This window comes from Colobus angolensis, unplaced genomic scaffold (genome assembly GCF_000951035.1).
Source record: "Colobus angolensis palliatus isolate OR3802 unplaced genomic scaffold, Cang.pa_1.0 Scaffold2, whole genome shotgun sequence".
In the NCBI taxonomy this organism is placed as follows: Eukaryota; Metazoa; Chordata; class Mammalia; order Primates; family Cercopithecidae; genus Colobus; species Colobus angolensis.
In genome coordinates this window covers 4,952,855-4,979,791 of record NW_012115154.1, presented here as the reverse complement: position 1 = coordinate 4,979,791, position 26,937 = coordinate 4,952,855, and the positions used below count along the sequence as shown (strand labels likewise).

Here is a 26,937-nt window from a genome sequence, read left to right as displayed (position 1 = left end):
CAACAGTGTAAAAGTGTTCCTATTTCTCCACATCCTCTCCAACACTTGTTGTTTCCTGATTTTTTAATGATGGCCATTCTAACTGGTGTGAGATGTATTTCTACACAGACTAAAGAAAGACTAATATTATGAAAATATTTTGTATGACTATAAAATGTTAAAAATATTTTATTATTTTAAAGAATATTTGAATTCATATAGTTAAAATATTCTGCCACATTTTCTTTGCTAATCCTAGAAAAATTTTCTAACTTCAGCATGCAAAGCGATGCATAGGTACTCCAAAATACTTTGGGTTGTAGAATGCTGACTCGGAGGGAAAGAAACAAGAAACAAACAAAAAACCTCTTAAGCAAACTGAAGTGCAAACTAAGGCCTATTCAATGACAGCCTCTGTTTGTTAATTTTATGTCCCTACCTGACAACAATGGCAATCAGGACCTGTTGAAGAAATAATACTTTTTGTGAATTCCTGGGGATGGATGGATGGCCATAGCTAAGTGTTGGACACTTACAAAATTTAATAGTATACATATTGTTTATATTTTTAAAAACCATTAAGAACTTCTTCTTTCTGATTGAAAAATAAATGTATGTAGCTTTAAAAATTTTAAAAATAGAGGCTGGGCGTGGTAGGTCACACCTGTAATCCCAGCACTTTGGGAGACCGAGGCGGGTGGATCACCTGAGGTCAGGAGTTCGAGACCAACCTGACCAATATGGTGAAACCCCCGTGTCCACTAAAAATACAAAAATTAGTCAGGCATGGTGGCATGTGCCTGTAATCTCACCTACTCGGGAGGCTGAGGCAGATGAATTAATTGCTGGAACCTGGGAGGCAGAAGTTGCAGTGAGCCCAGGTCGTACCACTGCAGTCCAGCCTGGGTGACAAAGTAAGACTCCCCATCTCAAAAAAAAAAACTGAAAAATAGATCTAGCGTTCTAGAAATTATAAAGTGACAATTTGCCATACTTTCTTCAAAATGATAACCAGTATTACATTTTCTATGTGGAATTTGGGATTGGTTTTGTTCATATGTCACCCTTTATATATCCATTATGATAGTGATGATTTATCATTTATAACAATCTATGCATAGAGTGGTCTGAGAGGACATTTCGAGATCAGACGCTTTTGTTTTTATCATTCTAAAGTACTTTACAATCTCCTATGGTTTTATATGATGGTTAATATGCAGGGATATCACCTCCAAGCTGAAGATAGTTTGATGATGATAGGATTAAGAAGAATCAGAAAGGATTTTGGTGAATAATACTAGGATTTTAGGGTGAGAAAACATGCATATGTTTTGACCAAAAGCCAAGAGAAGAGGAAGCGTAAAGCTAGAAAAAGAAATTGAAGACATAGAATGAAGGGCAAAATAAAATATGAGGATTATTTGTGGAGATGAATGTTTCAGGCCCGGTATTCATTTATAATCATTTTATGTATTCCTTTGCTCCTCCCTATCTATCATCTTTTATTCAGAGAGGATAGAGCTTCCATGTCTTCACAGCCCCTCTACACATCTCCTGTTTTGCTCATGTAAGAAGGTGGTATATCAGCATAATAACACTTAGAAATTAAGCTGAGCTGGTTACATAATCAGGTAAAAGGCTTCCTTGAAATGCCTACACCTTCGATGGAATACTGAAGGACAGCAGAGGTCCACCAACCTGGCTTCAAGGTTGAAGCCAGGAACCATGATCTCCAGTGGCCTTGGAGATTTTGGCTATGAGGTACAACGTCTTAATGAAGTCAAAATCCTATCAGAGAGCAATCTATTGGGGGGAAGTTATCTTAGATAACCATCAGAGGGTGATTCAGAGGCCTCAGTGGTGTGCCAATGGTAAAAGGAAAGAAAGAATTTGTACCATTTATCTCGTCTATGTCATTATTATCAACCACTGAGAAGATTATTTTAATTTAGGCCATTGACTATTCCAGTGAGTCTTTCCAGATGTGCTGGGGCATAATGGAAGAGTGACACTTCCTGCCCTCTCAGATAAATCTTGCTCTTCCCCTCCCCAAACTAAAAGGAAGCAGGCCCACAAAGACCACCGGATTAGGGAAAATTTGGGTACCACGGCTGGTAGATTAAGGAAAGTTGGAGTTAAAACAGGAAGCGGGTAGTGAGCAAAGGAGCAGTCTATTCCCAGAATTCTGCTGGCAACTTCAAATCCGTTAGTGGAATGGCAGCTTTAAGAAGTGAGAAGAACGAGAGAGAAACATTTCTCTTTAAGAAGAGAGAACAAGAGAGAGAGAACAAGAGAAGAGAGGATACAGAAAAGAAGAGACATGCACTCTTAATCTAACCTCACTGTAAAGAACTTTAGTAGGGCTGGATGTGGTGGCTCATGCCTGTAGTCCCAGCACTTTGGAATACCTGAGGTCAGGAGTTTGAGACCAGCTTGGCCAACATGGTGAAACCCCATCTCTACTGAAAATACAAAAATTAGCCGGGTGTCGTGGCATGTGCCTGTAATCCCAGCTACCCAGGAGGCTGAGGCAGGAGAATCGATGGAACCCAGGGGGCAGAGGCTGCAGTGAGCCGAGATTGTGCCACTGCACTCCAGCCTGGGCAACAGAGTGAGACTCCGTATCAAAGGAAAAGAAAAAAAAACTTTAATAAGAGCATGTTACCATTTTTTCTTCCTTGGTATCATTTTTAGACATCTTTCAATATGTGTAACCTTTCTTTTTCTTGGTACTTAGGCCTTTATCATACTTGGGACCAAATGAACTCATTAACACCTGTTTGTTTGCTTTGGTTGTTTTTAGACTTAGAATCAACATCATTCTGTTCATCCCATGAATCATCATTTTTTTTCTTGTCTTTGAGCTTTGTTTACTGGTTTGCACTATCTATATGTCCAGAGACCACCAAGTATGATAATCCAGAGAAGGTAACTGGGACCAATGCAAGCTCATTGAAAAATTATAGAATGGCTTTCCTTTTGTGTCACAGAAAATAAATTTTATTCTTTCTATCGTCTTAAAGTTTATTCTCAATTCATGTATCAACCAAAGCAAGAAAAATAACTGATGTTAAATAAAGGAAGCACAATTCACCAACTTCAATAATTTTGGCAAAAGGATTTCCCTAAATAGAAATTATCGTCATAAATATCCAGTGCAAGCACCTCTTTCCTTGTCTTTCAAATTCGAGCTTGCTTTTTATCTGAGATACTGTGATTGGTCCATCCACTCAACCAATGTTAATACCTATTATGTAGCAGATACTGTTCTAGGCCTCAGGGATAAATTAGACAGCTGTTGTTTCTGCCTTCTCCTGAGATATCAAAAACATAAAGTAAAAGTTAGATAAATTACTGCATTAAATTCTAGGAAGGAAACAGACAAGGTGCTGAGATGACTCCTAAATCAAAGCCACTATTTCAGACTGGATTCACAGGGAAAGGACTTCAGAGGAGTGGTAGATAATCAGACTGAATAATAATAAGATGCTGGTTATGCTAAGCATGAGGAAGTGGCTGGATAAAATGCTAATATAAAAGGAAAAATATAGGGTGTATACTCTAAGCAGAAGCCTTAAGGCAGAAAAGGGCCTATTATGTCCAAGAAACATAAAGGCAAACAAGTGTAGCTAAACCCTGACTGAAGCAGACAGCAGTTCAAGATGAGACTGGGGAGGCGAGAAGTTCCAGATTATGCATTGAAGGCCTTTAAAAGGGTGTGATAAAGAAATCAAATGTGAGTCACAGCAAATGCTATCTTGGCCAGGTGATCAAGCTTAACATCATCAGTGATAAGTCATGTTGATAGCATGTACCCTTGATCTTCTGTGGTCCTCATCCCCCAAACCCCATCACCCCATTCTAACCAGAGAAAAACATCAGACAAACCAAAATTTAAGAACATTCTTCAAAACCTCTGGCCAGAACTCCTCAAAGCTGTCAAAGTCACCAAAAACAAGGAAAGTCTGAGAAATTGTCACAGTATCCAGGAGCCTCATGAAAGAGACATGGCAACTGAATTCACTGTAGCATTTGGATGGGACACCAATCAGAAAAAGGACACTGGGTAGAAACTAAGGAAATCTGATCAAAGTGTGAACTTCAGTTAATAACAATGTTTTAACATTGGTTTATTAATTCTGTCAAATATACGAATGCAAGATCTTAGTAACAGAAAATGAGGTGATGGGTATATGAGAATTCTCTGAAATATCTTTGCAATATTTCTGTAATTCTAAAACTAAGGTTAAAAGTGTATTTTGAAAGAAATAAGTGCTAAGTTTCTGAACTTAGCAATTAGTGGATCATTGTGCCATTTTCTAAGGTGAGAAAGAAAGGAGACAGAGTGGGGATGAATGTAGCAGAAGGAAGCAAGAAATTTAAGAATTCCCTCCCCGCCACACACATATACACACACATGCACCTATACACAAACATACACATACACATATACACACATACACACACACACATATAAACACATACACATATACACAAATTCACACGTACACATATACACACACTTGGACTTTCTGTGTATTTAATAAAGTCAGTTTTAATCACAACAGTCTTTGAATAGAACCATCAATCATAGCCTCCCTCACTTGGGCAAACCACACTGCATCGTCTTCAGGCTAGAAGCCTCCACGATAGGGTTTTAGTACTCACTGGAGTTCAACGGGTGGTTTCTGGCTGTCAGGATAAAGGCAGTCTTTTGGGGCTTCTCCATAGAACACTCCTGATAGACTGTTTCTGCCCATATTTCTGCCTCTGAGTCACAAGGTTCACTACTGCAGAATAATGCAATTTTCTTTTGAGTACTAAATATTCTTTTGAAATTCGGCAAAGGAAAACTACTTAATTTGAAAGGTAGCCAGTGGTCACAGAACCCTCTCTGTTCAGATAGCTTTTCCCTCAGAATATACTACCAATACATCAGTTATTCTTAGCAGTACACACACAGCGGTGCAATGCTTTGTGTTAGTGACGTGAAAAAGTGTTAATGGTGACGTTTTAGTTCGGAGTCCATGTGCCCATGCCTTAATTTAGATTACATTGTAGTTACCTTCCCAATCCATCTCAGCAGGATACAAGTCAAAACTGTCAGACAGCATATTTAAGTGCAAACTACTAGACATTTCTTAACTCTTCCCAAGATTAGAAATGTATTATCTCAGTTTTGAAGGAGCTGCCTTGATAATTTGGCAATAACCTTGACATAGGATCCCAGGTTAGAAAAAAATATATATATAGGATAATTAATTGTAAAGTTCATGCTGGAGGTGGATAGAAAATAATAACAACTGAATGTGGTAAGGTGTGCTATAGCAGGGAGAAGTCTATTCCTCCCTGGAGAATCCTAGTCAATGGAGGAGGCAGCTGAGGTCTCCTGTCTGTGCTTTATATTTGTGAAATATCTCTGAGTCCAACAGGAATAACTAAGTCTAACAAATTTAAACATTTTAAAAATATACTCAACATAGAGAAAAAAACATCATTCCTGCAACAGTCCGCAATAGCTAAACAAACCAAATGAATAGAGTTGGAGGTTCTATCTGAATCTAAATCATTGCAAATAGTGATTATCATTTTAGTACACCTCGTATGTATAGCATTTATGTGTTTACAAAATGTTTCCAAATTTGTTTCTTGTTGTTCCTGAGTAATTTTTCAAAATAAGTACAGGCATTGGTGTTACACATTTTAGAAATGAAGAAACCTCAGGACTGGGTTATGTCCTGAGAATCACCCTTTGTGGAAAGGTGTGGTACATCTGAGTTGGAAAAGTTGATTTATGTCCTGGTTCTGTCTTGTCATTTCAGTTAAGATTGGGAAACCCTTAAATACTTTTGTTCCTCATTTGGATATCAGTAATGATGCCCACCTCACCCAGATTGTAAAGGGATCAATAGATGAAAAAAATGTGAAAACAGTAAATGTTAACCAGTATAAAGGGATTATTCTCTTTCTTGGCTCAAGAGGAGCTCCAAGTCAAATGACCCTTACATAAGAAGTGGTTCCCCCAGTGCTCGTAGAGCTACTCGCCAAGCACCAGCCACCCAGTGAAAGCTGAGCAAGCAACCTCACAATGCCAGCCCTTCCCTCAGAAATCACCTCTCCACCAATACTGAATACTGCACCAACACTCAAGAACAATAATTCTGGAAGAAATGGGGACAGTACAAATTGAGCTGTATGATAGAAAAGTTCTTTTTTGAATCGGTAATTACTTTTTTTTTTTTTTTTGAGACGAAGTCTCGCTCTGTCGCCCAGGCTGGAGTGCAGTGGTGTGATCTTGGCTCACTGCAAGCTCCGCTTCCCAGGTTCACACCATTCTACAGCCTCAGCCTCCTGAGTAGCTGGGACTATAGGCGTCCGCCACCAGGCCCAGCTAATTTTTTTGTATTTTTTAGTAGAGAAGGAGTTTCACCGTGTTAGCCAGGATGGTCTCGAGCTCCTGACCTCATATTCTACCCACCTCGGCCTCTCAAAGTGATGAGATTTACAGGCGTGATTGAATCAGTAATTACTTTTAACTAGAACAAGCACACCAATATTCTTTTTGTAGTTCCTGACTCATTTTATTAAGAAGAATAACTCTTCCTAGGATTTCCCACTGAAAGACATAAAATAGATCATCCTCCATGTTAAATTAAGGGAAATTGTGAGGCAAGGGGCTCATCAACACACAGGCTGAGCTGAAAATGCTAATCCCTCATTTCTTAAACTCATTCCCCACCACAGAAACCTTTTGCCCAACAGGTTGAGTGCTGATGATTGGTGTGACTTGAAAAATGTTATTCCTATTCACATATGTAATTCCTTTCTGAAAACCTGCTAAAATATTTCTCACTGAATTCCCACAGCTTCCAACAACAGGTCAACTTCTTCCCATAGGCTGAAGCAAGGATTAAATCAGACAGGTGCTTAGATGTATGCTATCTTTCCTTTCCCCAGTGCAGCAATGGGCAGGGACAGGTACATTTAGCAGACATCACAGGGAAGAGGGGAATTTGTCTCCTGTCTATTTTAAGACAATAAGGCCTTTCTTAGGTTTCATGATAGGGGCCCGTGGACTAAGTTATGACTTGATGGGCATGGCAACTCCCAGGTAAAATTCTCCTGTTTTAATATAGCAGGGCAAAGCAACACATCTGGTAGAGCCAGGGGAAGGAAGAAAAAAGAATGGGAATTGTTAATTCAGCCCTGAGGAAAGTGGAGTCTGTCAGGAAGTCCCGGAGAGCTGCCCTCAGGGCTCACAGGAGAAAGCTAATGTTCAATCCTGAGGATTTGAAAATCCTAGAGAGAGTTTTACTCCAACTCTGCCTTCCCAAAGACTCTTGACCTAAGGTTTTCTCGGTAATCAAAGGTAGCCATCAAAGTGCCTCCAAGGAGAGAGAACTTTTTCTCTTCACATCTGTTTCTTCAAATGTAAAATGGGGACACATTTGATCACAAGACATTTTCAAGTAAAATTTTAAAAATACATAAAACCCTAAGTTTCCCCAAAGGGGGAACTGCTTCACAGAGATCCAGCAGCAGATATTTCTTTATCTCCTTTTTTGAGAGAACACTTGGTTTCCTCAGGGGGGAAATGGAATAATTCTTCTGAGGCATGGTCAGTGGGGTTTTGAGTTTCACAATGAATTCTCTGTTCTTTGAGGGTGAGTTGATTCAAGAGACAAGTTTGGACTCATCACTCTTAACTCACTTCTCTGGAGAATTAATTATGGGTGAGGTGCCTGTTAACTTTTGTCACACGCTCAGGGTATTTCTGGCAATGGCACAGTGAGATTTCATCCTTATCCTGTGAGAAAGGATGAAAAACCCAAGAGTATAAGAGTTGGTCAATCTGGATTCTCATTCAAGCTATGTCACCTTGGACAAGTCACCAGAGATTGATAATTCTAAATGTCCTCAATGTGTTGTTACTATCCTGTGGGATTTTTTTGTGAAAAGCAAATGAGGTGATGGATGCATTAATCCATTGCAAATTGTAAAGGTTTTTAAAGCACAGCATTTCTAAAATGCATTTTGTTGTGTATATTTAAGATATACAACATGATGTTACAAGATACATGCATATACTAAAATGGTTAGTATAGTAGAATAAATTAACATAGCCATCATCTCTCAGAGTTATGCAGTCTCACTGCCCCATGCCAAGAGCAGCTATAAGCTACTCATTTAGCAAAAACCCTGAATACAATACACTGTTAATAACTGTAGTCCTCATGCTGTACATTAGATCTTTTGAGTTGTTCAAAAGTTTGCTACTTTGTATCATTTGGCCTACATCTTACAGAAAGATGAAGTGGTGGGTATATGTTCTGAAACCCCAACCAAGACACCTAATCTACTAGGTATGTTTGAGGCATGATGGGCTATAGAATTTTTCTTTTCTTTTTTCTTTTTGAGACAGAGTCTCACTCTGTTGCCCAGGCTAGTGTGCAGTGGTGCAGTCATAGCTCACTGCAGCCTCAACCTGCCAGGGGTTCAAGTTATCCACCCCCTCAGCCTCCCAGGTAGCTAGGACTACAAGTGTGCACCACCACACCTGGCTAGATTTTTTTTTTATTTTTTTATTTTTTTATTTTTTGTACAGAAGGGTTTTCCTATGTTGCCCAGACTGGTCTCAAACTCTTGGGCTTAAATAATCCACCTGCCTTGGCCTCCCGAAGTGCTGTGATTACAGACATGAGCCCCTGTGCCTGGCGCAGAATTTTTCAATTAGAACCACTACATAAAATCAAGTTTCCTAAATCCATACCAGATGATATCCGGGCACTGTGTTTCACACACCTTGCCTCAGATCTACAAGAAATTACACTTTGAAGTACACTAGTGGCAAGAATCTGTGAATCTTCTTCTCAAAGAGGAGTCAGAAAGCAATGGGGTAAATTTTTGGCTTCTTTCAGTGCTTTGGGCACTTCCTTTACTGTACACATATGAATGAGGCTACTGTTTACCCAAAGCCCAGACCATTTGAAGTTATGAATGGGGAGAAGTCACATAAAACTAGGGAACTGTCACTTGGTGTTTTCACGGACCCATTTCCTTAACAGAAGGTACTACAACTTTGGCAGATATCATAAGCTAGATGTTGCCATTTCACCAATCTAATCTATCCATGATTCTACCCGGATTTTTAATTACCTTTTTACGTAAATGTCAAGTGAAATAGGATGGTGTAGGGCATATGATTTAAACATAAAATGTTTCCCTTCGATGACAGATTTTGCTCATGGTAGCCAACAGGATAGGTATAGACCTTTGGATGCATACTGACTCTTTCATAGTTTGGCCTAACCTATGTTTCAGCCTTCCTTTCCATTTCCCCAAAACCACCCTAGGCTGTAGCTACTGAGAATAACATCCAGGACTCTGAATGTTCCATTCCTATGTGTTGGTACATGCTCTACCCTCTTCTGCTAAGTCCTTTCTCTTCCCCCCTCAATTCAATAAGACCCCACTGACTCTCTAGTGCTTTATTAAACCAAGATTCAGCTGGGTTAGTCTAATTTTTCCCTGTGATTCGAGGAGTCTTAATGTCTCTGGTTTATCACCTGTATATTGTGTATCATTGTTTTTTCCTCATCTGATGTCTCAGGACAGACTGTAAAGGCTAGAATTATGATGAATCACCTTTGTATCCTAGATGTCTAGTATAGTACCTGTATGTAACTAAGTCTGCAGAAATACACAGTGAAGAATAAATAACCATTTCTAGTGCATTAATGTCTTTCGCTTATAAAGCACTTATATGCTCTTTGTATACAATAACCAACTGACTGAATACTGCAGGGGGACAGGAATGTAAGTTTAAAATGCAGAATAATAAGATGAAAATGTTACTGACATGAATGATGGATCTTTCTGAGTTTTAAATATGGACAATGTCCTCTTTATGTGGCTATACAGGTCATACCCCTGAAATTTAAATTATTTTTAGGAGGTGGAGTTGAAGGGAGTATGTGAGACCTGCTGACTTTTGCAAGCAAGCCATTCTCCAACTCTTTTTGGAATCTTTGGGGTTGTCACAGACCAGGAAGGGGGAAATTTTTGAGGTCCTATTTGTTTCTCTCTTTGGTCCATTGCTAAGGAGGGATGATAAACTGTGACAGAATTGCCATCCCCATCCAAATTCTTTTCCCTTTGGGTCTCTATGAAGAGGAACAAAACATTTTCTAAAAAGATTGAAGCAAATTATCTTTCAGCCTTATCAAATACAGTTTCTCTGACAAAGTTCCATCTGTGTTCTGATGGATTACTGGTAGCAACTAATAGCATCAGCTCATCTATAAGATTAGGGAGCTTACACTAGGAAAGACACAAAACCAACAACCAAACAAACAGAAAAACTGATTTTCTGTGATTCATTAAAATGTTTTCATTTTAAGTTTTGATCTTCACTGGGTGTGGAATTCTCTTAGGAAGTAAAGATGAGCCATTTTATTGTCTGGCAAAACATCTTTTTGATTTTGCCACCAAGTAGCCCCTAAAGAGAATACAGAATTTACAAACAAGGCTTCTGGCATGTTCTCCTATACTTCCCTGTCCTCTCACAGTTCCAAACACCTCTTAAAATAGCTTTGCAAGTGCCTTCCCAACATTCCCCAGGAGGACATCATGTTCCCAGTGTAAGTGACAGTGGTTTGGGAGCACATTCTATCACCTAATTGTGAATTTCTCTGGACTATGAAATGCTCAGTGTCTCAGAAAACACCAGTTCCTCAACTCACCACCAATTGCTTCTTCCTCCACTTTCCCCTGATAAAAAACAAAGCAAAAAAGACAACCAAAAAAAAGGGCATTTCATTTTGAAAACATTTATGGCAAAGCTGAGTACATTTATGGTTATCAAGACTTTAGGATGAAGTAATCTGCTATTTGGAAGAAAAACACTTTGACAGAATTAGGAGAGATGTCATCAAAATATGGCTTTCTAATTTGTCTTTTTTTCTTACTCTAAAGACACTACACAGACAATTTTTGCAAATTTGGCACTCAACATGACAACAGAGTTTTCTAATGACCTTAGGAACTGGGAAAACAAAAGATAGAAGCAGATTTTGATGTCGTTTTATAAAAGAGTTCATCCATCATTCTTTCTTCAGCTTTTGAAGTTGTCATATGTCTCCAGGGAACAAACTCATCGTATAATTAGTTTTCAATTATTCTTGATCATGTAAAGTTGCAAGATTATGCTTTTTAAAATACATTACTCCAAGTAGTTACTGCAATGATTAATGAAAACCCTAATCATTTACAGGCAATTCAGCAGGAAAAATGACTAGATTATATTTCCAAAACATCTGGAAAGCAAGAAAGTAGACGCTTTCAAGATTAAAGTAGTTTATTGAACCCGGATTGATTCTCAGCAGGGACCCAAAGAATAACACAGTGGCCAACACATGTTCTGATAGGTTGGCATCATTTCATACCCATCATTAAAGTTTTGACAATCACTTATGTTTGAATCCAGTCTTTTCAACAAAATCTTACCACTAAATTGTAAGATTCCTTTGAAAAACATCAGGGAAACAGAGGAAAGGTGAAAAACAGAATCAAAAGTCCCACACAAACCAGAAAGAATAGCAAAGAATATTGATAGCCTCATATCTTTCTTAGAAGGAATAGAAGTCTAAGACTGAAAATAATCATGTGGTACCTTCCATAGGAGTAATCATTGTAGGGTGATGAAATTGACAATGGGTTGTCAAAACGTTCAGACTAAAAATCTTGTTTCTATCACTTCTGCTCACTGTCACCCACATAATAAGCCACGACTATGTTTACCCTTAGTAAGTCTCCTTACTCTAAAATAAAGGCATCAGACTAGATGATGTTGGACACCCCACTAAATCTTTAAATCCATGAAGGTGAGGATATTAAAGGTAAACTAACAATGACACAATTGTCTCCAAACTGAATATACTTATCCACTACTTTGTACTGCCTGAAACTGTAGTACCCTTTGGGAGACACCAGAGGCTCAAGACAGGGAGAGATGCCAAAACCTTCTCTTTCTAAGCTCCCTAGAAGGTGGAGAAGATGAGTGGAAGATCCCTGCTGCTAAGGAGCTTAGGGCCTCTGTAACTGTTAAGGCAGAAGTGGTGCTGTTAGGAGGGAACTCTAAGCCCTCCTAACAGATGAGAGAGTAAGAGAGTAGATGAAAGTGGGCACCTAAGTGTAGTACCTCTCCTTCCCCTTTTGAGTGAGCCTAAGACTATATTGCCTGGCAAATTATCCAGAATGTTACTTAGTTTCATGAGGTATATTATTCTTCATCTTTTTTCATGTATCTTTTACATAAGGTCAAGTAAAAATAGAAAACTACTAAATCCATCCCTAATATGAGAAAAAACAGTCTGTTTAAATCATATGCAATGTTTAGCTGGCTACAATTTCTTTTAACATGTATGATATGCGTAAACAAGTCTGGTCTCTTTAAAAGTGCATGTGTTTGAGATTAATTAGATTCAACTTAAACAAAATAATATAACCATATACCTATAAGCATGGCCTAGAGTAAATTTTGCTCAGGCTTAGATAAAATATTGGTTTCAAAAGTGGAAACATTTATCAGAAAGGAAGTTTTATTTTCAAAGAAAAATTTTACCTAGAAAGAGTTTCTTTGAGCTATTTCAGAAAAGAATAACTTGGTATTTTGAAACCAACAGAAGAAGCAGATTGGGATAGTAGGAAACTTGGAACTCTTAGCAGACTACTAGCATAAAATATCATTAAATAAATATTTATTGAGCTCTGCTATGTGCCAAGAATAGAGGCAGGCATCAAATTCAATGCTGAGAAGAAGGAAGGCGAGGAGGAGGGGAAAAGAAGAGAAACAAGAGGAAGAGGAGGAGGAGGGTGAAGAGGGGGAGGAACAGAAGGGGGAGAAGAAAGGGGAGGAGGAAGAAAGGAGGGAATACAAGTCTCGTCCTTATGGAGCAGGTTTCTTTTAATGAAACTGGAGAATATCATAAGAATCTTGTATAAAGGAGTTGAATATAAGGTATGAGTGTAAGATAAAGAGTAGGTCCATGTGAAGAGGTTAAATTGTCAAGTTAAATAAGTGGGTTCCATTAGCTTCCATGTGTAAAGCCGGTGTCTAAATAGCTGGAGGGACTAGACCAATATTCAAACAGTATCAATTTTCCTAAAGGCAGAGGATAGAGAAAACACTTCAGAGGAGTACTAAGAACCTCTTAGGACTTTCCTTACTTCTCAAATAGGAACAAGAATACTCTGTCTGCTATTGGTAAAACAAAAAAGATTTATGGTGTTTCATTTAAAGATTATTTAGGGGTCAGTATGGTCTTGCATAAAATGGTCTTTCAACTAGGTTTTCAGTTTTTCAACTTAGCTTCAACATAGCCATGGCTGCTGAAGGTTGGAAGATGATGTGAGAAAGAGAAGTGGAAAGTAAACAGCCCTGTGATACTTTTTCCTCTCCTCTTCTTGAATTTACATGCTCAGAGAAATAGAAGAGTTGTCCAAACTTGGAAAACAAACCATTTAAATCTTTCAACAGAGAGAAGTTAAAGGTTTTTTTGTTGTCTGAATTTTAAAAATCCTGTAAAAGATATATTCACGGGAAAATAAAGACAGTTAAATAAAAACTGCAAGATGCTAAGAAAGTGCATCTTTTAAGATGCTAAGTACTCTTTTCTAAGTACTGAAATAGGGATATGGTGAATTAAAGGAAAATGAAAAAGAATTAAAATATTCAGAGCATGAGTTCTGTGATCACTTTTAGAAAGTTCTAGAGAGCTTAAGAATATGGAAATGTAATGTTAGAGAAAATACAAAACAAGAATAATATAATGGCAAAAATTTAAAAAAATTATCTAATCATCTTCAAGAAGCATGGCAAAACATTTACTGATTTAATGAAAATCACAAAGAAAAATTAATGCAATGGACTATCATTCAGTGCTAAAAAGAAAGGAACTATCAAGCCATGAAAAGACATGGAGGAGCCTTAAATGACTTGAATTTACACACCAAGTGAAAGAAAGTTATTACTAAGTGAAAGAATTCATTCTAAAAAAACTGTATGATTCCAATTACATGACAGTTCTTAAAGGCAAACTATAGTGACAGTAAAAGAATCAGTGGTTGTCAGGAGTTAAGGCAAAGAGAGAAATAGATGGAAGGGGCACAGAGGATTTTTAGGGCAGTGGAAATACTTTGTATGATGCTACATGCATACACTGGTGTCTACATACCGTTATACACTTGTCCAAATTCAGGGAATGCCCAACAACAAGCAGGAACCCTAATGTAAACTGTGGGCTCTGGTGATACTGATACGTCAATGTAGTTCATCAATGGAAAGAAATGTATCATTCTGGTGGGGGACGTTGATAGTGGAAAGGAGCAGGTGTGTATGGGGCTAGACGGTATATGAAAACTATTCTTCTCAATTTTGCTGTGAAATTAAAACTGGCCTGATAAGTCTATTTAAAAAAACTATTGCAGCAAGAAAAAAAAGAGTCTTTCAATAATTATATATAGTAACAGAAAAAAAGCTAATTGAATTTTAGATAACTGACTTCTTGGTATCAAATTTCATTTTCACATGTATTAGAAAAGTAAAGTAAGAACACTCAGGAGTTTGGGAGAAATAATAATTTTAAAATGTAGTCAAATGTTTACTGCAAGTGAAATGAGTAAGTCACAGTAATTTAATTAAAATATGCAAACCAAACAGGAATGATCTTTAGCAAATCTGACCAATATTTGGTTCAGGGATTTCAATGATCTGGATTCCCAAGTCTTAGGGAATAAACTGAATGAATTTAGAGTCATCATCAATTATTTCTGAAAGTGCATCTCAGACACCAAGAGATGCCAAAATATAGGAACGGGGGCAATAGCTATTAAAGGAGAAGAGAGCAAGGCTGCCAATAATTGCCAATACTCTAGATTCCATGTCTACTAAAATAACGGAATTAAACCGTACCAGAAAATGTAACAAACCTTACGCACTAAGAAAAACTACAGAGAGGCAAGAGCAATTGTAGCTGAGGAATGGAAGTGCAAAAAAAAAAAAAAAGAAAAAAGAAAAGAAAAAATCCAAGAGGAATGGACCACAGGAACTTGCATTGTGATGAAGAAGCTAGAATAAGCTGGTGAATAGCAAAGGGGAGTCATTTGACAACCTCGGTGTTTTTCCCATGAAAGTGACCCCTGCGATTCAAATTGAATATTTCAATGATAGGAAAATCTCATTTTATTTGGTTCGAATATGAAAACTTAATAGAAAATAAAGACGGCCGCCTTTTTTTTCCTAATGCTAGAAGATAAAAATTATTTGAGTTTTCAGTAAATTCTTACAGAGATAGAAGCCAAGGTATCTCCTTATAAATGAGAGAAATTTAAAGAGGAATGCTAAGAGATGTGAATTTCCTGGAGAATGTGTTAGGTAACTAACAAACTGCGTGGGAGAGGAGTAATTATCATTTTAATTAATTAGGGCCCTGTTACAGCTCCCTTGTGAAAGATAATCCTTGATTAAAAGTGTCAGTATGTAAAAATATTGACCGATATTGAAATGTAAGAGTGTAAAATTTCAATTAATTGTGAAAAAGAAATTAGCTGGTATTATCGTTTACCAATAGACAGTCATGATTGCCAGAAGATATGGGGGCATACAAATAAGTGATTAGTTAACAATGGACATGTAAACAGGAACAGAATTATTCCAAGCAGATTTATCCCTTAGGACAGCTAGCCTCTTTGGCCTTTTGTTTGTGCATCTGCAATGCAGAAGTTAAGGTTAAGTAATGGCAATTGTTTTGCAGAGGAAGGAAAGAGATATTACATTATGAAATAGAAGGAGATCAAATAATGACATTTTACCAATACTTAATGTTTTCCTAATCAACAGAAATGTTGCAACATATATATGTTATATAAGCATCAATAAATATTGTATGCCTTGGAAATTTCATACCTGAAAGCCTTGCTGAGACTTTTTCCACCTCTGTGCCTAGAAAGAGCTTCATAGTTATGAAGGCTCAAGCACTTTTAAATTCAAAGCCTATAAATTATACTAAGCCAGGAGGTTAGTTGCCAGGAGACAGATTCTAAACTTCACCTAAGACTGATTCCTTTACCATGAAGTCTGTTTTCATGACTTCATTTTCTGAACACTGACTAGAAGTGAGACTTGCTTCTATTTTGTTTTCTTCTCTCTCTCTTTTTCTTCATCAGAATTAGATGCCAAATAATATAGTGAGATATCCTCTGAAAGAATTTCTTGTGGTATAGTAAACCAAAACAAAAAAACATTAAAAACTGATCTTTGACCTTAGATGTGGGAATAATGCCGAAAGCCACATACTCACTCTTAGACCTAGAATAAGTTGTTTAGTGTCAATAAGCCTCGGTTTCAAGATTTAGAAAGAAAAAGGAGTAAATTTATCACATAGATTGGGCATGAGGTATAGAAACAATACATGTAAAGAAATGACATAGGTTCTAAAATTTGGTAAACACTCAAAAAACAGCAGCTGTCATCTCATGGTTTTTGTTGCCATTATTATTGTCACAGAAGAGTATCTCACCCCAAATTCTGAAATTTCCCCTAATATGGATATAACTAGTCATGGAAAATATCCAGGCAGGCTTATTTTAAAGTAAAGCAAAACAGATTTCTTGTTTACTGTTGAATGATACCCAGTTGCCAGAGAGAATAGAAATTAAACCTGTATCATCTACCCCTCCTCCTGCCTTCAGTACCTCCATCCAGCATAGCACAAAGAAAAATAGTCTTTATTATTTAGGCTTACATGTGAAGACATAACTGCCCCCTCCACTGATAAAATCTGATAGAAAAGTAATTTTGAGGATAAAGCAAGAAAACGGTAGGCATGTCTGGGAAACATGCTTTGGCCCTGGGGCTGCTCTTTATCTTCTCCCTAAAATGAAACCAAATGCCCTGATGCTCTCCAAAGAACACAATTAAGTAGAATTTTCTTATCACTTTCTATTTTCATGCTGGTTATGGTAGAAGCTCTTCCCTTTGTAACAGTGTCAAGCAAGGCAGAGTATTAGAAAGTCTTCATCTTGTTCAACAATGTAAAACAGGGTGTGAAATATATTTTTTTCTCTACCAATCAAATTATTCTGTTCTTTTATAGAAAGGAAGAAACCTTAGGCTTCAGGTAATTATTTAGCTCACAATCACATTCCTCCTAAAGAGATCCTTGATAGTTAATTAAATAAGAAATAACAGGCTTGTTTTCCAACGTGATTCTGTCTTGTTCATTGGCTTGGCATGAATGAGGAGGTGAGGAATGGCTTATTTGCTTTATTCAAACAGAAGAATCATCAGCATGACTAAGAGTGAACAATAATATCAAGAAAGGTCATTATAACTTTCTTATTCCTAGAGGAGGTATTGTATCCGCCTGTTACTTGGGATCATCAGAGTGCAACAACATTTTGCAACAATGACAGTGAAATGTATCAGCGTTAACATTTAAGACAATTCTCTGGCTTTCTCTAACTCCTCCGCTAGAGTTGAGAAAGAAGAGGAAGAAGTCCAGGTGCTTGATCCAGCTACATTAGTCATAAAAATCTACATAGAACACCAGATAGAAGAATGCAGAGAGGAGCTCTGGAATCATGAAGATATATATGATCTGTGAAGATATTAAACTAATGAAAGGAATTTAAGAAGGAAAAAAATAAAACAAGAAATAGAAAAGAAATCAAGTACTTATTTCTTAAATAGCTGAGACTGATTTAACTCCAAGGATATATTGTATGCAGATGGGACTGTGTCCCATCTAAACACACAGATATCTAGGTTTCCTCTACATTGAAAGATATGCTTCTTAATCTATAGCTGTCCTCCTGAATTGTTATTCATTGTTCACGCTAGAATTTGCCTAACAAATCAAAAAGTCTCTGGCTACAACAAAGCTCTCCGTCCCAGCCCTAATGGAAAATACATATGGTACTATTGGCAGTGACATTTGAGTTGTACATCCTATCTCCTTTCCTCTTTGATGCCTTTCACGTTCCAATTCATCAATCTGTTATTTAAAATGTAGTCCTGTGTTTTCCCACCTCAGTATCATGGAATGGGCTTGTTAAAAATCTAGATTCCTGGGCCTAACTCCCAGCCTGACTCAACATCTTTACAAGAGGAATAAAGTACATAATCCAACCTGTGAATTAATCTCTTTGAAATGACTTCTTAGAAGATAGTAGTTATTTACATAATTCATAATCTTATTTAAAGCACTATATGTGGTGACTATGAATATTGACTTTTGAAAAAGTGGGCCCAGTTCTGCCACGAGGTCAATATTCAAGGGTATTTAGGATTCTCAGCCTCAGAAAAGAGACGTCCTGCTTTTCTGAGCTCAATAAATACAGATAGCTTCAGAAGACTGCCTTGCTACCATAGTTTTTGTTATGTATTTGCACTGATCTTAGAAATGTAGATCCTCAGTGTTATTGTTGCTGTTACTCATTGTCCGTATGCTGGAAATTTGAACTTAAACTAGCACTTAGCCTCTGAAGTTGCCTACAGCTTCTTTAATACAATAAAATGGAGGGGTACTATGCATATCTATCGGGTGGCACACTGTGCAATAAAATAGTAAAATTATTTTGAAAATAGAAAGTGATTTTAAAAATTCCACTTAACTGTGTTATTTGGCAACATCAGGGCATTTGGTTTCATTTTAAAGAGAAGATAAAAATACAAATGTAAGTGTATATTGCCATCATTTATAAAATATGGCCTCTATTCTCACCTCAAATGTATCCCTAACAAGTTCTAGCTGTTACTCTACTACCAGCACCAGATAAAACCATCCAAGTTGCCTAGCACTTTTATAAGTTAACTCCTTTTGTAAATAATTTGTTTTTTAAAATAAAAATACCCATGACTTCACCTTCCAAAACACATTGCTATGAATAATAAGGGCCAAAAATGTCATTATTATTATATTGATTAGGCATATAAAAATAACAGGCATATACTGAGCACCTAGTGGGTGCCAGGTGAGGCACCTGCCTGTGAAAGATTAAATGAGATAGAGGATATAAAATATTCATTAAATTCATCATATTATATCATACCTTTTCATGAGTATTATTATTAGTTTGAGGAAGGACTAGATTATAAGTGTGAAGCTTATCATTACCTGTTGGTAATAATAATAAATTCCATGAAGAGGAAGCAGAGGAGGAGGAGAATAAAGGGGAAATAAATATACTGGCCAGTAGTTATTTAGCATGTACACCATACCAGTCATTACACTACACTATGTATATGTACACTCAGCTATGCATATGGATTCTCTCCTTGTGCAGTGGGAGGATGAAGAAATGCCTGGGACAAAGATGGTTGGCAAAACAGCTCTGATCAGCTATGGAAGCTCTCATGTGGATTTGATTTCAGGGTTTATCCTAGACAGTTGAGAAACACTGAAGAATTTTTAACAGGAGAATGACATGTTCAGATTTGCATTTTAGAAAGGTCACTTTGGCAGTGTGAGGAGTAGCTTGTACTAGAGAAAGACTGGAGAGTGGGAGGCCGGTTCGAAGCATGTGGCTCTGGTGATAGTTCATGTGAGAGGTGCGAAAGGTCTGAAGAGATGCCTGGATGGAAAGAGGGGGATGGATTCTGGGGAAGCCTCTCAGGAACAGATTTAACCTGGGGACTGATTAGAGGGCAGCAGTGTAATTTGGAGTGAGAAAGAAAGAAGATATGTTTATATCATATCAGCCTCACTTCTAGTTTGCCATGTATTTAAGGATTAATAAAAATGTGCAGCTTGAGATGATTATTCACACAATCATGTAAGAGTAAAACTTCTGCGTTTCTCATCTAACAAATGTCTCCACTCTGTTTTTCTTTCTCACGTGTGTGTGTGTATATATACCTGTATATATTATGCATATGTGTATGTGTGTATATGTGTATGTGTATATATATGCATATGTATGCATATATACATACACACACACAGACATTATGTATGTGTGTGTATGTGTGTATATATATATATATCCAGCAAGAAAAATGTTTCCATTCTCAAGATAGAAGACTTCCATTTAGAAGTCTTAAAGACTTAAATGTACAAAATATTCTGACTATCCTCCCAGGGATATCTCAGTGGCATCTCGTTGTCTTCCATAAGAACATTTTCATAATAATGTTAAACATGTAAGGGTATAAATATCCTTCCCACCCCTTTGCCATAATTGTATACATAGTAAACAGCATTTGACATGCCCAGACAACAAATGTATTCTACTAATCTCTTTGCTTAAAAACATATTAATTCAAAGTCCTTCTTGCTTAGGTCCAGTTGAATTTTTGATTGAAATTGAAATTCTCCCGAAGCTTTTAAAAGGATTTCCTTGTCCTATCCAATCCAATGTGCTTCCAGTTATTGAACACCAGAGGGCATCATTCAGTGAAAGCTTGGATTTGGGAGGGAAGAGGGGAGAGAGAGGGGGGCAGAGAGAGAGGCAGGGGGCATGGGGGAAGACAGAGAGAGAAAAAGACAGAGACAGGAGGAATTCCATTACTAATGAAAGAAACTGAGAAAACCGAGTTTTTAGTGTGTACCCTTATCTACCATGAAACATTACCATGGTAACAGCACCAGTTAAGATGATTGTATATTTAGGTCATAGTATAAAAGAAGGAGCTAGAACATGTGAAGAAAAAAAAGAGAAATAAATAAAGTAAGACAAAGATATATAAAGAGTGGAAAGAGGCAAACCAACTGGAACCTACCTCATTCTTTGCTAATAGCAGTTTACAAAGTAACATTATACTTTTCAAAGTACATGTGGATAATAAATACTAATTAAAATTAAATGGAGCCATTGAAATTCAGAATCCTAAGTGCCAACAATCTTATAGAAAAAGAGAACTCATTTAGCATGAAAAAATGAAGAGACAACTAGTCTGGGATTGGGATTTGTGTGTTCTTATGCAGTTCTTGGTTAGCTGTGTCACCTTGAAAAAGTCTCTTGATCTGCTTCCTATCATGAGCTCAGCTGAATGGTATCAAGCTTACCTTTTATCACTTTGCATCAGACAAAAGAACTTCTGTTTAGTAATGTCTTAGTATTGCTGAGAGGTGAAAATGGCATCTGCCAAAATTTTGGTGCCCTTGTTTACCTCTGCCAGAGGCAATCACTGACTAAACAAAATAAGCACGTGCCAACTAAGAACCTACTCAGCTCTGCATCTTCTTTGCTTGAGGTTTAGGGGATCTAACAAAAACATACAAAGTTGAATTAACAGATGAGGAGAACATCATTGAACTTCTGAATGCCACACTTTTGTTTTCCCCAAACACAGGGAAAACAAGTGCCACAGCTATTTATAGAGAGCCAATCGACACATTATAAGAACTAAGACTGTGAAGTCCAACAAGCTTGTGTTTGAATCCAGGGGCTGCAACTTACTAGCTGTATCATCTTGGCTCATTATCAGACCCCTCTGCATGCTGGTTTCTTCCTGTGGAAAATAACATCTACTACACAGGATTGTTGCAGTGATAAAATGAGAAAATTGATTGCTGTGTTAACTCATTCAACAAAGATCTAATATGCTTCTTAGGTATGCCTGGCTGTATTTTAAGTCAGAGTCTAAAGCAACTGACAAAACAGAAAATATCATACGGGAAAATGCTTAAAATAATGCCAAGGACTTAGAACACACTCAACAAAAATACCTGTCTAAGGAAAGGTGACTTGCATCTCCTTCCCCACACACCACCTCCACCACATAGGCCAGGTGAGCTGTGGGATATGCAATCAGTACACTTATGCTATTTATCTTAAATGAGAGAAGTCCTGATGCCTGCTCAATGAATCAAAGGTGGGCAGAATGGGTACAGGAAACAAAAGCCAGTTGTTAGTAGTCACAAGGTGGACATTGGTGGTATTCGATACATAGGAGTCTATTGAGAACCATGCCACAGAGAGTGCATGTCATAAAATCTCAAGCAAGTCAAATATAAGTTTAAATAAGGAAAACAGTTCTTCAAGAGAACTGTGTGGAAAAATATTTCTGTCAGCCTCTATCCTATTGAGTAAAGTGGGAAAAGTTTAAGGCAGGATTGAGAATGGTGTCTGGGTGGTCATGTGAAGATAATAGAAGGGGTTCGCTCATATATGCATATTCTAAACAAAGGCTGACATCAGTGATGGAGGTTGAATCCAGCACAATTATTGATATACCCACAGATTCTTGCCCTCATTTGTCTCTGTCCCATTCCCTCTTCATTTCCCTTTTATTCTAATTTCTCCTCTTCTCCCTCTTTTGTCCTTGCTTTAAATTTACTTATTGTTGCGGGTCAGAGAGACATATGACTCCTAATTAGCCAGCCTAGCTTCCACAGAAGACAGGTCATTCATGCTTTTTGTGCCTTCCCTACCTGCCAGCAGACTGGGACTGTTGTTTTCTTTGGACTTCTGAAACCACCCATTCCTATTGGCCCTGGGAATGGCTGCTCTGGAATTGGAATTGGAATTGGAATTGGAAAATTGTCCAGTAAAGACACATCCGGATGCTTGACTACATGGACTTTCTGGGCAATGAAGGGGATAGGGTCAAATTTAGAGCAATATAGTTTTTGTTTGTTTTTTAACATGAAGACAACAGTCTCAGCCTCCCAAAATTCAGGGACTGTGGGAACTCACTCCAAAGGGACTTTTACTGGTATTTGACCTGCTAGTTCTTTCCACCTCTGTCTCTGAAGTTAGTTGAGAGCTGAAAACATGCCCTTTGGGTTCCCTTTTACTGGAACTATGACAGTATTCAAATATACCTATTTGCTCACTCCAATTCGCCTCCAGGCACCCTCAAGCACCCTTCTACAAACAAACATGCCCCTTTATTTTATAGGAAAATGAAGCATCTTTCAGGCAGTCTGGCTCTGGGAATTTGGAGTCCCAAAACTTTTCCCCATTCCCATCCCACCTCATTCACAGAACTTTATTTTAAAATGGTAAACAAATTTGACTGCAGTTCTCACCTATTTTTAGGGTCAGATAACATTTTTTAAGTTTTAATTGGCATTGTTGTCTAGCCCAGGAAAGCAAATAGAGTCAATAGGAAGTTGCTTATCTATTGTATTGCTGCAACTAGAACACATTATTGATAATAGTAATAACAATAACAATTCACCTGGCATTAATTTATTACTTCTGAGTCCTCAGCTGCCAAGCCTGCAAAGCTGGGACATTGTTGGCACAAAATTCTTCCATTCGTTTGACAAGTCTCAAAAGTCCACTTTCTGAACTGCAGCCGACTACAGTTCCCAGCTTAAAATTGTCTCTTGGCCAAGTCAACTGTTTTTACTTCTGTGATCATCAGTGCCTTTATTATTACCTCCCCAACAATGGCACAGGTATGCCTGTTTGTGGCCTGTGTTTAAAGATATCATCATCTCTATTTTTTTCTTATCAATGAAAATGCATATATTTCCTATCATATGGTTCCACATTTTTACCAATTGCTCACAAATTGCAATGCGCGGCCTTTGCCACACAATCCCGAGTTCATTACTCTGGAGTTTATTAAAAGCTTCATTTTGAGAGCCCTCTCAATCGGAAACAGCAGGATTGTCAGAAGCGAAGAGAAGCGCTGGCGCATCCCAGCACCAGGCATCGAACTTCCCTGGGCAGGATGGAGAAAAGCTGCCGCCCGCGGGTGGGCTGCTGGCGGGGACGCCCAGCGGCGGGCGGGGCGGGGCGAGACGGGGGCGGTCTGCAGCGCTGCAGCCCCAGGAGCCCTCAGGGTTCCGCAAGCCGGGCCAGTTTTCCCCAGAGCCTCCCACCCCTTGTGCCTAACCCAATTCCAGTTTTCTGAAGGGCCTTTAGGGTTGTCCCAAGGTTTCTCTCTGGAGTCTAGGTTGACTCCCCTCTCCACCCTCTGAGCCCTGCTTGGGCCATGGCCATGAACCTGGCGATGGCTGCAGGCGCCCCGAGCTGTGGAGCAGGGGCTGCACGCCAGAGCTCTGGAGGGTGTGTGGCAGAGCGTGGGGACTGGTCGTTGTGTGCTTGTGTCGCTGGCTGCGTGTACTAGGGGAAGGGCAAATCACACGGCTGCCACATACCCACTGCCACCCAGCGCTAAGAAAAGAGCAGGAAAAACAAAACAAAAAAGAAAAGAAGAAAGGGAAATAGAAAGTCAATGTGGGGGATTCCGGAGCTTGAGGAGTGGGAGGCGCCGCATTCTTCTTGGCTCGCGGCGCCGGGGCTGGAAGACTTGGAGCCCTGGGTGGCCGCCGTCACAGACGTGCTGTGGCGGTGAACTGACCTAAGGATGCGGGAGGGCGGTCTGGGTGAAATGTCCACCGACAGTTCTGCTGGCTTTACGCATTTACCTTCAATTCTCTGTTCTCCTCCAGCCTCTCTGCCCCTGGCGACCCTCCCTGCTGGTATTTCCGTTATATGCAATAGCCTTGACATCATCGCCAGGGACTGGCGGGTCGGTGGACTCTGCCTGGGACAATTCTGTGTCTCAGGGCAACCTCGAGGTCGGCGATGAGCAGGAAGATAGAGAAAGGGATGCGGGTGCTGGAGGCGGACGGAGGCAAAGGGTGTGCCGCCGTGTGTGTTCATAATTATGGGGAATTTTCACCTCTCCCAGAGGAGTCTCTACTTACCCCGTGAGGGGCCCCAGGCGCGCCCGGCAGCGCGCATAGGTGGAATTTCTGCGCGTCTACCGGTACCAGGCATGGACCTCCTGTCTGGGTCCGAGAGCTACAAGTTAGCGGCGATTGCCTGGGACCTCAGGTGCGGACTGCAAGGGACATTCTTGGGGGGAGGGGTTGAGGCGTGCAGCCGTCCCCAGTCTACGACCCCGGGGACTACCGGGGCGGTTCAGGACCCGTTGTAAGTTAGGTGGCGAAGCCCAGGCACAGTCTGGTACCTCATGAGCTTCGGGCTGAGACCTTGTGCCCTAGCCACGGCGGCGGACAGTCTAGCTCCTGCGAGGGGCTAAAATAGAATGGGATTGCAGAATGCTTCCCTCTCCTTTGTCTTGGGACCCTTTCCCCCATTCTTATTGCTTCTCCTCCTTGGCCATGACCCGAGACCGCAATGGGAAACCTCTCCAGCGCCCGAGGGCTGCTTCGAAAGCGGAGCCGGGGGACAGCCTGGAGCCCAGGCGAGCCGGGCCTCCATCCCGCACGCACAGAAGACGCGGTCAGACCCCAGCAGGAAGGAACCCGAGGGGCGGGAGGGACGAAGCTCTCCTTGTCTTGTCCATGGCCGCATCTGGAGTGGGTGGCGGGAGGGGGGCGGCAACAGTAGAGGGAATGGGGGGCTGGAATAGGGAACGATGCCGGGACAGCGCGGCTCTGAGGCCGCTTTCGCCACATTTGGCTGGACTCAGTGACCCTCGGAATCGTAGGGGTACCCCGCCCCGCGCTGTGCCTCATTTGCCCCTTCCTTCCATACCCGCCATCACTGCCCCCAATCCTCCAAGCCCCAGGATCCAAAGTTTCCGTTTGAGAATCTGCACGTGGGGAGGACCTCCCTCCAATTCCCCCAAGCCGCGACCCCTGAGCGTCCGGTTTGGGGGGATATGAAGGGAGAGACCCCTGGTGCCAGGGTCCTCGGAGTGGGTAAGCGGAGAGCTGCACAGCGCGGGGCCCTTACCTGTCGCTGGTTTCACTCCAGTTGCCTCCCGGGCTGTGAGGTGGTGGAGGCTTGAAGGAGCGAGGAGCCCTTTGTGGGTTCAGGGCCGATCCGCCCGGGCTGGAGCTGCGCACCGCTTAGAGTCCGAGGCCAGCCGCCGGTTCTCTTTCTCCCTTGATCTTGCAAAAGAAAAGGAAAAGATTAGTTGATGCCGAGACACTGGAGGGGTGGGGCGGGAGAGGCGGGAGAGGCGGGAGAGAACCGACCCAAAGGCTCTGGCGAGAGCTGCGGGGCTGGCGCGCTTGCAGGCAGAGTCACGCACCCTACACTCGTCTCAGCCACTTGGCTAGTCTGTGACCTGTTTGTGGTTTAGACTGGAGTTAAATTGACGCTGCCCCCGCCCTCCACGCCAAACCACTAAAGGAGAAGCAAACAAGACTTTCAAACCTGGCTTTCACGAAGAGCCTGGAGACCAAAATAGAACGGAGACCTGGATGCCTCGGCGAGCTGGGCTGGATTCATTTCTTCACCAAAGTGTTTGGGGAAGTAGGAATTAGTTTTGGGGAGGCAATACCTATTCCGGTATCTCGGCGATTTCCTGGTGAAATCTACGATTTCCAGGCTCTGGCCAACCGGCAGCCTGGAGCGTGTGAGTGTGTGTGTGTGTGTGCGCCCGCGCGCGCTCCCTAGGTCTTTGCGCCGGGGCGCCTTTAGTACAGCAGGAGAGCGTGCCTGTATTCGTGCGTGTGTGTTCGATTAGCTGCAATGGACGGACAGTTTCTGGAGAGAACATTTACAATTTTCTTTCAGTACGACAGGATTAGTTGCTGTTGAAGGCTCTCCCCCAATGAAATCTTCTGTGCTCTCTGATTTGGCGGTTCTTCTGAGCAAATATGACAGCCTTTTCTCCAGGCTCTTTTTCGCTCCTCTCCATTTCCATCCCCAGAGCCCAGCTCTCCATCTGCAATTTCTACATCAGAACCACCCCCAACCCCGAGTCCCTTCCCTGCAAGTGTGTGAGTGCTACAAAGGTGACATGGCATATTGAGAAGAACGCAGTATTGCCTTTTGATTGTCGGAGATACTTAAGCTCAGTTTATCCAGGTGGGAAAATGTTAGACTAAATCCCCTATGCTTTGTAAATATATGATTGTACTGAACTATTCACATATTGTTTATTTCTTTGGAGCGTTGACAAACGTATTCGAAGGAGAAGTAATTTTTTTTCTCTTATTTTAAACATAAGGCAGTGACCATGTTTTCTTCACCTAATGGGCAGTAGACTACAGAATACACACACACACACACACAAAT

General features: G+C 40.1%; 1 protein-coding gene across 7 annotated transcripts in view; it reads right to left on the bottom strand.

Moving 5' to 3' along the window:
• Positions 1–26,430, bottom strand: part of CHRM2 (cholinergic receptor, muscarinic 2) — a 151,425-nt gene extending 124,995 nt beyond the window's left edge. For 2 of the 7 annotated variants that reach the window (XM_011941263.1, XM_011941262.1), the window contains exons 1-2: positions 26,071–26,430; positions 25,645–25,802 (exon numbers count right to left, since the gene is read on the bottom strand). The gene's annotated coding sequence lies outside the window, so the exon portion shown is untranslated. Of the gene's footprint in view, positions 1–23,092; positions 25,261–25,644; positions 25,803–25,889; positions 25,979–26,070 lie in introns of those variants that run through there. The other 5 variants (XM_011941264.1, XM_011941267.1, XM_011941266.1 and 2 more) reach the window with 3 other exon arrangements.
• Between the last annotated feature and the right edge of the window lie 507 nt (positions 26,431–26,937).